At 41.5% G+C, this 16,155-nt stretch overlaps 1 protein-coding gene across 1 annotated transcript in view; it reads right to left on the reverse strand.

Moving 5' to 3' along the window:
• mef2aa (myocyte enhancer factor 2aa) overlaps nt 1-16,155 on the reverse strand; it is a 106,996-nt gene that overhangs the window by 88,875 nt on the left and 1,966 nt on the right. The window contains exons 2-3 of the mRNA XM_074633030.1: nt 11,937-12,014; nt 7,239-7,298 (exon numbers count right to left, since the gene is read on the reverse strand). The gene's annotated coding sequence lies outside the window, so the exon portion shown is untranslated. The remainder of the gene's footprint in view (nt 1-7,238; nt 7,299-11,936; nt 12,015-16,155) is intronic.

Below are 16,155 nucleotides of genomic sequence, written 5' to 3' on the forward strand. Positions count from 1 at the left end.
CATGAAAAAGGAGGAATAACTTTTTGTAACATATAACATGACTGTTGTATGAGAATATGTTGCTGGACCAACATCTTGTTATTGAAAAAAATACTACAAGGGCAAAGTCTATTTAGTAGTTGTTCTGGACCTGTTAATCCCATTACATGATCTTCATCAGCAGATGGAAATTGCCCAGTTGTCATGGAATTGTAGACACTCAAATTTCCATTTTTTTCCTGAGCACTTTTAAGCCAACATTTACACAAAGTGCTCAGAAAAAAATGGAGATTTGATCGTCTATAGACTAAAATCTGCTGATGAAGATCATGTGATATGATCAAAAGCTCCAGAACAGCCATTGTGCCCAGGGCAATGATGAAGCTTTGAGCTGCATCAAGCATCTTGGTTGAATGAGAGATAGTTGCAGCACTAAAGGGCTCTAAATGAGACATGCACTGCAATAAATCCAGGCTGAATCCACCCATTTCAGTGTTAACATGTTGCTCCGCATGCTCGTACGTTTTTGTATTCTATATCAGAGCTACTGTAGGGAACAAGCCGAGGCATTGTTTGGTTGTGTGCATTGATGAGGATGGGAGACACTTGAGTGAATGTAATGCTATTAGCAGTCCGAATGTAATTCTATTAGCAGTGCAATGTAATACCACAGAGAAAATCTAATAAGACAGTTAGTATCAATGTCACAGCACAAATGCAGTGTTATGATTGTTAAGTGGCATGGATGACTCTGTATGTGCATTTTTCTTTTTCATTATGGGCTGGACTCAGTATTTCAGCACACTTTCAAGCAATGCCAAACTCCAAAAATCCAGCTGCTTTCTCGTATCTCTGGTTCCATATGCATCCTGTTCAATCCATATGTAACTGAGGATATGACTCTGTCTCTTTGTTCTTTTGCCATTCACAAAAAAAATCAATAAGACATTTGGGGGATATTTATTTCATCCTTATTTGACCAAACGTATCATAATGTTGACTTTTACTGTTGGAGACCATAACAAAAGTTGTATTTCAAATGTTTACGATTTAGTTTATGGAACAAACATCTCATCTATGTATCTGTGTGTAAATAGAGCAGTTTTATGGACATCATCTGTTGTGCAGATACCAAATTGTGTAGTGTGAGCTAAGATTTTGATAGAAGCTCTATATATTTCAAGGTATAATATCAAAGTTGGCCACACCTCCACAGCTCAACAAGACGAGAGGGAGAGAGAGCAGCAATGGCCGAGCGAGCAATAGCGTGACTGAAGAGAGAGAGCGGCGTTAGTGAGAGCAAAGCAGCGAATCAGAGAAATAAAAAGTTATTTTGTGATTGTTTCCCGGCAGTTACGTTCTAAAACACAACTAACTCCGCACAACTCCGCGGGAAGGTGCCGAGTTGCCGGATTTTGGATGAATGCAGGCTTCCTGTCTGCTGGCTGTGGCTCAGCGCTGCTCTCATCAAACTACAGACCGATCATAGCTGCACTCACAGCACAGAGAGGAGCAGGGGGATCACTGGAACACATGCACATAACACAACCCGTTCTCATCCCTGAAATATGGGCGATTTGTATCTATCAGAGTAAAGGGGGACTTGTGAGTTGGTATCAGAAGCCGAGGGGCGTGACAAAGCGGCAATGTTTGACCACCTGAACGGGCTGCCCACCCTGCACGCTGTTATTGGCTGGGGGTTACAGCCCTACGTGGGGTCTAAAAGCTGTTTGCAGACACCCAGAAGCGTCCAGAGTAAAGCAAAATAAGAAAAGAGAAAATACAGGCAGAGGGCTGCAGGGTCTCTGCAGAAAGAGACACCGACACACATTTGTAGTGGGGCATAAGTGATGATTGAGAGGGATTATTTTTGTATCAATCTATACATATTTTTTTAGTTTTAATACTTACATATTATACCTTTAAGTCGAGATTTAAAAGTGTGTTGATTAGATCGTTTTTATTTCTTAAAACATCCTATGTCATAGCACGTTATATGCACTCATGTTTGACATTTTGTGGTCTTAGCTATACATGTCATACTTTCAGGGAATAAAAAGGATATTGAGAAAAGAAAATATAAATGTTTTGCAAAGGAGGAGTTGTCGGACTCCCAAGTACAGAGGGAAGGACAACATCTTCTCTCGCCTCTCCAGCTGATGTGTGGGACGGGGGCCCCTTTGGTGAGCTCTGTTGTCAGCTGAGACAAACTGCAGCTCCTGGGAGCGCCCCAGATCTGACAGAAACCTCCCCCTCCATCAGTCACGTCATCTGAGTCAGTGAAGGAGTCTGCGCCCTGCTCGCGGTCACACTAACCAGGAGACACAAGCTGTTCCTCTCCAGGTGCTCATTAATGCACTTGTCCTTGATACCTCCACCATACAACAACACAAAGACAAACACATGCCTGCCGTGTTCTAATTACACTCGCGCGCACACACTCGCAGGGATGTGCATCGTGCATTTCACTAAGAGACTTGTAAATGTCAGACAACGGCAGACGCCCCTTTACTTCCCCCCTCCTGCTGTTGCTGCTGCTCTTGTCTTTTTTTAATTTTTGTAGGGGAGGGGGGTACACACGGATAGGGACTGTTGTTGTGAAGCAGAAAGAGACAGAGTGAATGCTATGTAAAGATGGTTTGAGCCTTTGAAGTGGGGGACGTTGGGGACAGCTGATATGAGAGCCGGCACTGGAGTGGAGAGCCGGGCTGAAGGAATTCATCAAGCTTCCTCAGCAATTAGCATATGGGCCTAATTATCATATGAAACCAATCCTCCATAACCAGCCCACAATATGACTTCCTATCCCACCGCATTACAACCCATCCCACTGAAAAATGGTGAGCATGGATGACCCCAGTATTGTCTTATACTTCTCCTCTCCAAGGCCTTCTTGAATAACTACCATACCTCCAATGTTCCTTTTTTTCCATTATGCAGTTAAGCCAGACAGTTAATTATCCAGGAGCAGGGAGGCCGGGTCTCTTTGCTGGCTGCGATAACGATATGCTTTGCTGGGCAGAGAATGAAGAGGGCCAGCCCACAGGGAGCCGTGCTGATGTCAGGCAATCTTTCAAAAAAGGCCCAGGCAATTAGATGCACCAGTGCTACCAGGGATGACTAGTGTTATTGAGGATACTGGCTAGCTTCTCTAATGGGGGTATTTAGGGCAATTATGATAAAGATGTCAGGGCGACCTCCCCACGACTGCTGCTTTTACAAGGGGTGCCTCTAAGTGCAAGATCACAGAGCAGAAATAAGGAGTGACTAAAGATGTGGCCGGTCCCGTGTGGAAGTCTTGCCACCAGCAGAACTGCACTTAAGACTCGTCTCATGTGGAAAATACTGTCTAGAGGTGCTAAATGGGCTAATCTGCCCTCACGGTTGGGTTTTATGGGAATTTTGGAGTCTATTATGACAGTCTCAAGAAAATAAACACTCCAGTGCTCAATTAAAGACTAAAGCCTGGCTGATTTGTTTCCATTTAGCATCATGGATTCAGCACATCTGGCCCCGGAGAGATCGGAGCACTGTTATTATCTAATGGACGAGGGAAGCTGACCATCTGCAAGGTAGCGGAGCCCCACAAAGGGGCCTTTCATGTGGCCACTGTTGTACACCGCTTGCGTCTGAATTGTTTCCATACACACGTTTACCTCAGTCATCACCTTTCAACCACCGGCATCCACTACCTCACATCAAAGTTACACCTTCAGGGACATAACCAAGAGCTACTGGTCACCGCACACACCTTTAACCAGCCAGCCCATAGCATATGCCATCCACATGCCTGGCATGACACTAAACACACACTGACTAATGTTTGAAGTAAGTTCAAAGAGGCAAAAGCGGAGGAAAAGTGCAACGTGGAAGCAGCATGTATCCTCTTTCCTCCTCTCAAACAGCCAAACAGCTGGCCGTGTTCTTATAAAGTGCTCAGTACATTTCCATGATTGTTTTTATACCATGTCTGTGGATAACACACCATGATATCCCTCTCTCTGTAATAACCTCTCTGGATAGATATTAGAACGTCAGGAAACAGCGATCCCACTACCCAGATGGAGAAAAGCTCTTCAGTGAAGCACATTCCAAAAGTAAGTGTTTCTTTCTGTTGTACTTCATGCAGCAGAGCCACGCAGAGACTGGAGAGATCAGATACAAAGAGTAATGCATGAGCCTCTCATTATAATACGGTAATGAAGGAGTGCTGCTCGAGAAAAATTAACAAGAGAAACGTAAAGCTTAATAAACGGTCGGTCGGTCCAGACTGAAATATGTCAACAACTATCACATGGATTGTCATGTGCAGACATTCATGGTCCCCAGAGGATGAATCCTATTGACTTTGGTGATCCCCTGAATTTATTTCTAGCGCCGCCAGCAGGTTGATATTTGTGGTTTTAGTATATAATCTCAATCAATCAATTCAGATTTATTTATATAGCACCTTTCGAACAAATCAAATGCACTTCAAAGCGCTTTACAAGTGATTGACAAATGTCATAATGATCAACAGTTACTCAAAGTAGTAAAACAATGAGTATTATAAAACACTACATGAAAGCCAGACTAAATAGATGGGTTGTTAGTTCACGTTTAAAAATATCAATATTTTCAGCTCTTCTCAAAAACTCTGGAAGGCTGTTCCAGCGGCTTGGAGCATAATGGCTGAAAGCAGCATCGCAAAAGCATTTCTGAGAGGTAGTCTGGTGCACAGCCATGCAGTGCCTTATAAGCTAATAAAAATAATTTTAAAATCAATACGAAAACTAACAGGTATAACCAGTCTCAACAACTATTGGATAGATTGCCATGAAATTTCAACCCTATATCACCCCAAAGCATGTAATAGAACCGCCTATCTACCAGAGGTTAGCGTGTCAGTCACGTTTTGCCTCGCCATGGTGTGAATATTACACACATACAGTATATGAAGGTGCAGTACCAGCAGGGGGCATCAAAATCACTTAGTTAGGTTTAGGAAAAACATCATGGTTAGCCTAAAAATAAGTACGTAAACAATGTACAGTATGTACGGTAACAACGTAACAGCAGTACGAAAAATACGTGACAAATGTCACTAATGTAACTTACAAAAACACAAACAAAACACCGGTCTCCTGGTTGAAAGTCCTGTGTTTGTTGGACCCATCCACCTCCCCTCTCGTCCGAAAAATTTCAATTTGTCCAATACTTTGATTTAAATTGAAGTACCTGAAAAAATAACATTCCCATCAGCCTCAGCTGTACTCTGTATTTAGTGTCAATTATCAAACTAGCTAAACTAAGATGGTGAGTATTGTAAACATTAAATGGTATTATGTTGTGATTTTGCGCATGTAAAAATGCTGACGTCAGCATTTAAGCATCGCTGTGTCTGAGTATAGCCTCACTGAGCTGTTAGCATGACTGTAGACTCTTTTTTATACATGCATATAGTGTTTAAAAATGTCTGTAACTTCTCCTGATATAGATACATTCAGATCTCTATATTATTTTCAATGATATTATTGCCCCCTCTGTGACAAGTATAACATTCATTTGCCATATACAGTATGTGAATGATGCCAAGTGCCAAAACTATAAAAAAAAAACATTAAACATCTGCACTTTTTTCCTGTGAAATTAAATACTAACATAATAAGTCACTCATTCAGCTTAAAAAATATAAATACCATCATGATCTCGTCCCACGGCTTGATTCACACTCAATAATTTTAACTTCTTACTGTACATTGGCTGCTTTTCATCATTTGTCTTCACTCCTTCTATAAAATGCTACCAAAGCATTCCAGCATCATAAGCAAATGGGCACGGGGCCTCTCTGAAATACTAGCCAATCAATCAGGCTAGGTTTGCCCTTCTGGAGCAACAAGCCCCCATCCTACCCAGCCATCAGTCATCATGCCCCACCTCTGGCTGTCCTCCTGCCTATTTTCACACCATCTCTTTCACTTCACACAGCTAACACGATGACTTATTATGTTTTCCAACTTGATTCCCCTTGATGTTTGCTCTCCAACTCTCTCTCGCTGCCTGTGAGTTACAATCCCGTCTGTCGATTTTCCATCACGATGGCTGGAGAATTAACTCCAAATGTTTGGCTGTGTATCAAAAAGCAAGCAGGGGAAAAGAGACTGCTTTGAATTTTGAGCTTAATTTTCTGGCTATTTACCTTTTATCAGTAATATCTATCATGAAAATGAATATCTGTTCTTTTTGAATACCCAGAGAGGTTTCTGATGAGGACATAATTGTTGTACAATCACTACGTTATCTTCACTTGGCGAGTTAAAAGTTTCCGTGCACTATTCTGCACAAGGTCAGGATGTTAAAAAGCTCTCCATGACAAATTGCCACTTGTGCAAATAACATTTATAATGCCAGTACTGTGTGGAGGTGTATTGTCTTCTTGGGGGGAAAGGCTTCACCCCAGTGTAATAAAAATGAAACAAAAGTCTAAGCTTTTCCCAACAGGGTGCAACATATGCCTGTACTGTATAAGGTCACCTTTAAGGCTGCCAGGCTACAGTGTGCACACAGCTAAGAGATTTAGCTTAGCGTCTAACAGTTTCACAGCCTGAGTGTTTGTTTCTATCATTTGCTGTGTCGATTGGTGTCGATTGGTGAGGTGAGTTTGCGAGCAGCTTCTTCACCCTCCACATTTTGTCAACAGGTGTAGAAAGATGAGACTGGGGAATTTGCATTCTATAATAAACCTAAATTGTGAGCAAATCATCCGGAAATTGCCGAAAAAAAATCATAAATCAAAGCCTTGCAAATAGCAATTTCATCAAAGCATAACCTCGCAAATTGCAGCCGTCTTGACTCATTTAGTTCCATTAGAGAGCGGTGTTTCTCTTAATGCGAATGGATAATCAAGAGCTCTGCATCAGGTCTGGACAGAGGACCAGCATGACCTGCTGTGTGTACATAAACCACAGCTGTAGTGATGGATGGCCGGCTCGACAGAGTGTTGTTCTGTGATGTAGTGGAAGAAGGATCCCACTGTGACTTCCATCCACCATCACGCACACTAACCTCTCAAAACACCACATGTATCATCGTCTGCAGATGCTGAAAGGAGGATGTGTGTCAAAGGAATATGTTTGGAAGAGTGGGTGTAATGAAAGGGTAAAAAGTTGCGTGTGCTTCGACGTGTATGCGTGTGTGTTTGTAATTGCATAATCGGGAACACATAACAGCTCCACTTGTCTGATTACATCACAGACACAACAGGAGTGAAAATCACTCACCTTTGTTACACCATCTCCACTCCTCTGTTGTTTTCTACTCCATCTGTGGTCAACATAAAGCTAACAAAAGAAAGAGCAGAGAAAGAGAGTGAGAACAAGACCCACCACCACCACCATCCTTCCAGGAAGGGCCCTGAAGGGTTTGGAGCCCTGAAAAATAAGGCTAATTTGAAGGTCATTTAAAGAGCGCCAGGCGGCGCAGCTCAGGAGGGGGGCCTCGGGAACAAGTGCAGGGGGAGCGGCTTGGGTTGCACCGCTGTGAGGTAGGCGCTCCGACGCTCTCCCTGGTGCTCTTCATCAATCTCTCCCATCCACCGAGAGCCTCCTCTGACCCACATAGCAGCCAGAGGGAGGGGGTTGCCTTTCTTCCATTATTGATACCACTGCATCACACAACCTGCACTTACCTGAACCGAGTCAGCAGAGGAGCCACAAAGGTCAGAGCACCACAGGCGGACATTTAGCCTCTCATTCACATTCATAGTCAAAGGTAAGTGACAAAACCCCCCTTTTGATATTCGTATTCCTATTGCTACCGTTCACTTTGGAAGCATATTCATGGGGGCGGGGGATAAATTAGTGGTTTGGTCAACTATTAAGTATGAGTGATTCATTTCTGATTTAAAGCTGCAGTTGGTAACTTTGAGCAAATATGATAAAAAGTTATCTTTATTAAACTGTCACTATATCCTGACAGTAGTGCATGAGACATGTTCCTCTGCCTCCGTAAGATTTCACAGCGCCCAAAGTCTCTAAATCAGCTGTCAATCACTGCTCACAAATTTGTGTACTCCGATCAAACGGTAAAACTAGGCAGCGCTTAACAAATATTAATCAATATTCTGTTATTGTAATGCCTGTTTCTCACCTTAAATGTTTTCAGTGTATTGTTTAGCTGTAAAATGAGAAAGTTTGCGCTGGCCGGTGGGCAGTGCTTGGTTTTATGCTCGACTGTTTTCAACATGGCTGCCGGGTCACAAACTTTCTCATTTTACAGCTAAACAGTACACTACAACGTGTTTCTGAATACAATTGAGGCAAGAAATAGGCATTACAGTAACATAATCTTGATTCATATTCTTATTCATATATATCAGCGCTGCCTAGTTTGACAGTTTGAGTTTCACTAACAGTTATTGACAGCTGCCCAGAGACAACTCGGCTCTGATTGGTTGTATTCTTTCAGGCATGTTGAAATCTTGCAAATGCCATTAGGAGCACAGGAGGAGGCTGAGGGACATGATTTTTTTCACGGATCATCGGTCTCTTGTTCCACTGTCAGGACATAGTGACAGTTTTATAAAAATAACTTTTTTATCATATTTGCTCAAAGTTACGTACTGCAGCTTTAAGCAGAAGCCATCAATTTCTTTTGCAGTCAGCAACCTGCTGAAAGTGACTGTACATGTGCCATAATACCATATTCACAAAGTCTTCATATAATGATATCAGAAAAAGTCCGCAGGCCCTGAAATATTACTGGCTGACTCATTTGACATTAAAGCTGAAGTAGGCGAGATTGGAGCAAATATGATTAAAAAAAGTTATTTTTATAAAACGGTCGCTATATCGTGACAGTATTACATGAAACAGGTAACCTGAAAAAAATCATGTGCCTCTGTGTCCTTCGGTGTCCTTCGGTGCTCCTAACGGCATCTGCAAGATTTCACTTACCGGAGGAAAACAACTAGTCAGAGCTCAGCCAATAGGAACGCTCTCTCAATGAACTGACCTGTGATTGGTCAAAGTCTCCCGTCAAGGGCTAGATTTTCTAAAGCCTGAAAACAGAGCCATGATGAGGTGCAGAAGTCTAGTTATCTCTCAGAACACTTGAATTACAAGATGCTGAAAGGTTATTATGGAATTTTTGACGATTAATGCCAAAAATATACTGCCTACTGCCACTGTAAATGTGTATCAAAGATTATAAACTGGCATTCTATCGGACAGAGAGGTTCTCTTTTTTTCCTGGACAAATGCCGCATATTTTACACATGCAGTTAGAGAGGCATGTGAAATGTGTTTATGCTGGACCCCTCTGTAGTATAAGCACAATTAACATTGAATTGCAGCGATCAGAGAGCGAATGGGCAACTTGCAGATTTCCCCCCTGGTTCCCAACCAGGTGATACAAGGCTGGACCACAGAGCACCGAGGACAAGGAACCGCACCATCCTCTCATCATTTTGGGGATTGTCCTTGGCAGTGCCATCTTTGTGTGTGTGAGTGTTTGATTTGGAGGGGGCAGAGATACAGACAACCCCCTCTACATCATTTTGAAAATGTGTGGCGAACAGTTGCTGATCCGTGTTTTAGCAGCTAAAGCTTGATTGCAGGGCCATTGGAAGAAGATGAAACTCCCCCATACACATATCTCCCTGTCACAGTGCTGCTAAAACTGCAATTATGAAGGAACGTACACGCTGTCAGCGCACAAAACACAGTTATTGGTTTAGTGTGCCATTGTCTAAACAAAGAATGGCAATATATCACCTCCAAAGCTTTCCGTAATCTTTGATTTTGACATTGAATAGAAAGGAGAGAAGAAGATTTAGCGGTGAAACAATAGTAGATTTGTTTTCTGCATATGCTTCAAATTAGGCCAAGGTTTGGGTAAGGATAAACACAAGTTTAAGCCATTCTAAGTCTCTGCCATAGCAGAGAACAATTCACATTTGAATACAAAACTATTGTTAAACAAAGCACTGGCATGGAACGATGCTGCTGCATGGAAAGAGAGCTTATCTTATCGTACTGTGACTATCATGTCTTTGCTGTGGACAGCTCCAGTCGGTTCAAAGGAAGGGGTGCCTGGCTTAAGTGCCTGGCTTTGTTTCTACTTCTTTACAGCGGCATTACTTGCACAAATACTTCGATTATGGCACTGAGACACATTTCTTGTTCTATGGGCAAACCATATGCTTTATCTGAAGTGCAGCAGCTGTGAAGACATTGGCGTATTTGCTGTGAGTCAGAACAGGATAACTTAGTTAAAGTGGTAAACCACTCATGGGCCAGTTTTCACCAAATTTAGGACTTCAGTTGAAAATAAAACAGGAATATTAACACAGGTAGTGTTGTACTTTATTATCTAAGAGACTATATAAAAATAGGTCACATTAAATACCGTCTACTCTATCAGTTCTTACTCTAAACACTATTTGTTATGACAGGGGCTGATGTTCATTGCTGAGGGGTGGGTGTCTGTGGGTTAACTAGCACAGGAAGTGGGGACAGCTGTATAAAAGTAAGGTGCTACTTTGTGGTTTTAACAAATAACTGTGACATATCTGACGAGCAAAAACTACTCCAAAAAGGGCAGAGTTTGATTGTCTATCTGAGAAGTGGATCCATAAATTGTTTTCTTGTTATGCAAGACGGGAACATTCCTGTGTCGACAGGTAAAGCACTCAGCTGGGTAGAGTTGTTCATTGAAACATAGTAATATCTGGTCTCAGTTGCATTGTTAGCCCAATACTAAGTGGGAACAATCAAACAACAACAAATGATCTCTTTATGAAACTGCTATAATAGGTCCAAAGAGATAGTTTTGCAAATGTATGACAACATGAAATACACATTACATGGCTTTAAACCCATAATGATGCATGACGATTAGATCACAGAATAAAAATGTTAACTGTGTCGTGCAGATCTTTTATTTTCTTATTCAGCTCAGTGAGGCCGATCTAGCCAGCAGCTCTGTGAATCATGATGCATGCCTGTTCCTGCACAAGCAGGGGACAGTTGTGGTTTGTTACCTAGCCTGTCTTTGACTGCACAGTTGCCTGGCAAAAGTTCAACACACAGCTTGAGGGAATTCACCCAAACTCTCTGTGCAACTGGTTGCAAGACACAGTTTTCGTGACTAATCAGGTTGATTTTTTTATTAATCGATGAAACGGTAAAGTAAGAGTGCGTCGAGCAGCTGTTATCCTGCCTGTAAATTTAGAGCTTCTGCTGCCGCCGCCGCCGTCGCCGCCTTCCAACAGACAAGGAGGTTTTCTGTTTTCATCTAAAGCTTTGGGTTTACAAGTGAAGTTGACAAGGTTGCCATGAGCCTCTTAAACTGTGAACAGGAAGGGCAAGTGCTAAAGTGCTTGAGGGCAGATTTCTATGGTCGAGAATCTTGACAGATGAAAATGGAGTAATTGCAAGCTCAGGACTCAGGCAGCGAGCACTCTAAGCTTCGAAACTAAAGAATTAAAAGCTCTTATTACCATCATATAGTATTGTTTTTAAGGGCTAACACTTTGGTATCATTTCACAGCAAGCCTGTAATTTTAGTAAGAAAACATTTTTCAGAATAATAAGGGTTTACTGGCACCACTTTTCCTGTGTCTTTCATTAAAACGGCCTCAATAAAGTTATTCACCGTTAATGTTTGCTGGAACAGGTCCATGGAAAACGGAGGGCTTTGAAAGTCTGAGGTGTATAGTGTAAACATACATTAAAACATGTTTTTCTTCCGCTGCCTGCATGGTTTGTAGCCAAATCTATATACAGTATACATAGTTGAACCAGGAAGCTCTGCAGCTCACATGTTAAAGGGTTTCCCTACAGATCCAGTAAGCCCTCACAGACGCTAAACAGAACAGAAATGATTTGCAATGAGCAATACATCAGCTGAAAATCATTTGCATCAAAATGCTCATTGAGGTGTCATGGTTTATAGGTGTCATAGTTTTTGTGTAATACCTGGATTATGGTCTGGATACTCTGAAGTTCCTTTCCAGAAAGTAAGTGGCGGAGAGGTCATAAATTGGAGGGGCCAACCTGATGAATTAAAATGAGAGATAAAAAGAGTTACACTGGAGGAGGATATAGACCGGCAATTTATGTGTCACAGTTTATGTATCTGCCCATATACATAATGTTAAAATGTCCAACTATGTTACACAGCAACCCAAAAGTTCTGCTTACAAATTGCATATTACTGGTCTATAGGTATTGGCTCATTAAACTTTTATAAAGTATACCCTAACAGATGTGACTGCAGGTCTGTGGAGAGGATATTTAAAAGCTGCGCGTGCTACACTCGCTAGCGTGACAAACTGCTGCTGCTCTTCCACTTTAATGTTTCATTATTGAGAGAACTTAACAGTTGGGCTTAAAATAACCGAAAACAGCACTTTACATGGTACGCTACGGTGCCTAAAATTCAACTTTAAAAGGATGTCACTTACAGGTGCTATATCCTCCTAAAGCCAAACTCTGAAAACTTGCAGACAGTGTGTAAAACACCATGAAAACTCTTTCAATAATTTGCACTGTGTACTATAGGTTTACTCTGCAGCCTTACAGTGTGGCTGGAATAAAACAGAAGAATGATTAGAAGGGTTTGAATGGAGTTTGGCAAGGGTGAGAAATTTTAAGTGCTCACCCTTCACCTCTCGTCATCCAGCCCCACACGCTCCCCTGAACGTCTACACATACACGCAAACACACAGATGTCAGAGAGGTCTGAGTGACTCTACCCCTGTCACTGGGTGCCTGCTGCGAAAACAGCACACACACACACACACACACACACACACACACACACCCCTCCCCTCCCCTCCCTCCCTCTTCTCTGGACGCCAGCCTGACATACCAGACCTTGTTCGTTAGCACATATTTTTACCCACCGTTACTAAATTAGGAAGCCAGAGGGAGCAAATGGAGTGTGGCTGCCAAGGCAGAAGAAGAAGGGTCTGATCAGGCCTGGGTTTGCTGAGGGCCCATGCCAACCCTACCAGCTTCATTAAGAGCCACTTGGGTTTCAGAAATAGAAGCCCAACAGGGACCGGGGCCAAACAGAGCCCTGAACGGCCAGCCAGAAACTCACGGGACAAACAAACAAATAAACGGGTTGTCTCATGGCCTGCCAGAATCAACCGGCAGCAGCCATCCCAAGGAGCCATGAGAAGTTATCTTAGGCAGTCTTGCACACAAAATGTGCCCTGCCCCGAGTTTAAAAGTGGTGACAGTACACACACTGCCAGCCCGATACAGAATAAATTAACCTAGAAAGCTCTCTCCGGAGACCAATTTCTCAAAGCAGCCACAGAGACGTTACTTCTTGTTTATTTGGCATGGATTTTGGGCGCTGATGTAAGAAAGGATATTTTCACAAGGAAATGTACATTTCCTCTTCTCCCTACATTGGCAAATAGCATTTATGTCTATGAAAATATAGAATGATTTGGAACACAGGTATTCCTTATCTGTTATTTTTATTTCAAATTTGACCAGCCTTACATTTCATCTCCATCTACACTTGAAGTTCAGATCCGTACTCCTACAGAATTGTATACACATAATAAAATGGATGATTGTGCAGCACTGAAATAAATCGTAAACTCCCTGTTATATAATAAATAACTAAATAGAAGGGAAAGCATGTTGCTATGTAGAAGATTTAATCGGTTTTATTTGTAGGAGATTTAGACAAAATAATATTTTTTTTATATCTGGTAGTGTAGTTTCAGAGAACCACAACCAATCAGAAAACACTGCAGGAATATAGGCTGATTTACAAACAGTTAGAAAACAACAGAGGAACATCTTTCAGGTTCATTGTTTACCATTTCATCTGAGTGGCACCTCTCAACCTGTGACTTCACTCCATTTAGCACCCACCCATTAAAACTAATGAGCTATTAGCAGCTGACTTTGAACAACTGTAAGGTCATTGTTGCCACTCCCATACTAATCAATAATGATACAGATACTATTGTCTATATAGAAGGAGGGTTTTGATTGACTGACAGCGCTGCATGTTTTTCTTCTATTCATGATGACGCTTTTGATTATCATAAAATACATGACAGGAAAAATGACATTCATGTTTTACTATTTTCCAGACTGCTGGCATGTGTAGATGACAAAATGATGGTTAACTCAAAAAATAAGTGACATCCTCAGAGGTCTGAGAAAACATGAAATAAATGGTCTGATAAGTACAGAGGATGCAGTTTGGAGAATACTGAAAAAGGAATAATGGCCCTGGGGTTTACATATTAGCAGTTTAACACTTTGAAGTGTGCATGCCCTTAGGAGAGGCCAACATCCCAGCCATCACTTCTTAAAAAGAGCAAAACAATATTATAATCCTTCAATATTATAAACTCCCTTGAGCACAACTGTAAAACCTACAGTATATATGGGACTGGGACTCTTGTGTTACTATACTGACATCTTGTGGAGATATTACAATACTACAATTCATATGTTCAAAACATGAATTTGTACAATACTCTTAATGCTATGATGAAAAACCCTGACTTAAATGATATTTCTAACCTGTTTTTAAGACTTAAGATTCCAGTGCATTTCAGTAAAGCTGAAAGTCAACCTGCTAGGGGGCCCTAGGGCAATAATAAGATGATGAGCCCCTGTTAACCCCCAAACCCTTTATATGCATTATGAACAGTTTTCTATGCTGGAATACTACCTGGCTCCAGGTATAGGCCTACAGTGTAGTAGTGTAGTAGTTTGATTAACACTAACACTACTGAATGATGGAATTTGCAACATATGGGAACAAAATCTTAAAAAGTGAAGCTCTTAAAACAATATTTTGACACAGGGGCCCTCTTCAAGACAGAGTGGCCTGCCAAAAGGCCCTAATCATGTCATTTGTTGTGCTATATTGCTGCATAGTTCCAGACAAATGTTCAATTAAAGGTCCCATTTTATAAAAAAGTTTTTTTATTATAAAGCAGGCTTAAGTCCTATATAAATACTGTAAAAGTATCGAAACACTCAATCCACAGGGAAATACACACAGCCCGTATTCAGAAACTCTGCATTTGAAACAAGCTGTCAGGATTTCTGCCCCTTCCATTTACATGCATGCTCTTTTTAAATATCTATATATTGTAATTTGCTTAATGAATTATACATATGTTATTTTTTTATTTTTATTTATTATTGAATTGACGCTTTGGCAATACTGTTCACCTGACAGTCATGCCAATAAAGCAAATTGAATTGAATTGACAGAGCTGTCTGGTTTGAGCAACAACAACAACACAGTATTGATAAAATGTCTTATCAGGCAACATAAGTAAAGCAGTTAACGTTACATTTTAAATACTGATATTATAGCCGAGTGTACCTACCTACCTAAAACGTAAGCTTTTGTCTCGCTTTAATTAGAAACTCATAATTATCAGCCACTATAAAGACGTATAAATTGGGTCTATAAAGAACTTCGAGGTTCTTGAATGCATCCCACTTTTTTTACACCATCTAGTGATGTGTCGTTAGCGAACGAGTCGGTTCTTTGAGCCGGCTCTTTTAAGTGAACGATAGGAGCCGGCTCCCGTCTGAGACATTTTTTTTGTTTTTTTTAATTAATTCAAGGCAGAATGATAAGACAATTTTCTCCGCGCCACAGGCACTCCATGCACTGACTGTGACTGAATGTTGTGTTAATGACGTCCGTGCGACCAATCAGGTGATGAAAGACAAGGATCATACCATCAAGCAGGGAGGGGCGGGGCGCTGACGGTCTACAGCAGTGGTCTCAAACTCAATTTACCTGGGGGCCGCTGGAGGCAGAGTCTGGGTGAGGCTGGGCCGCATCAGGTATTCCACAAAAAAAGCTTTGTTAAAAAAAAAAACAATCTTCTCAAACGTCATTATTAACAGTTCTTTAACTTGAATGGGTTCTTCTGAACATGAACTGTCCTGAACATTAATGGAACATTGAAGAACATGAACGGTTCTTCTGAACATGGCCTCTATTGCGTCTCCCACTTTTCCTGAAATTGTCTGTGCTCGTCACCAACCTTTCTCTTCACTGCAGGCTTTGAAAAAGACATGATTGGGGCTGTGTGACAAGATATATATTCATTCCACTTGGTGTCACTCCGCAATAAAGTTGTGCCTGCTGTGTTTGTGTTGCTCTGCAATTACACCACCAAACCGC

This window comes from Sebastes fasciatus, chromosome 4 (genome assembly GCF_043250625.1).
Source record: "Sebastes fasciatus isolate fSebFas1 chromosome 4, fSebFas1.pri, whole genome shotgun sequence".
NCBI classification, from domain to species: Eukaryota; Metazoa; Chordata; class Actinopteri; order Perciformes; family Sebastidae; genus Sebastes; species Sebastes fasciatus.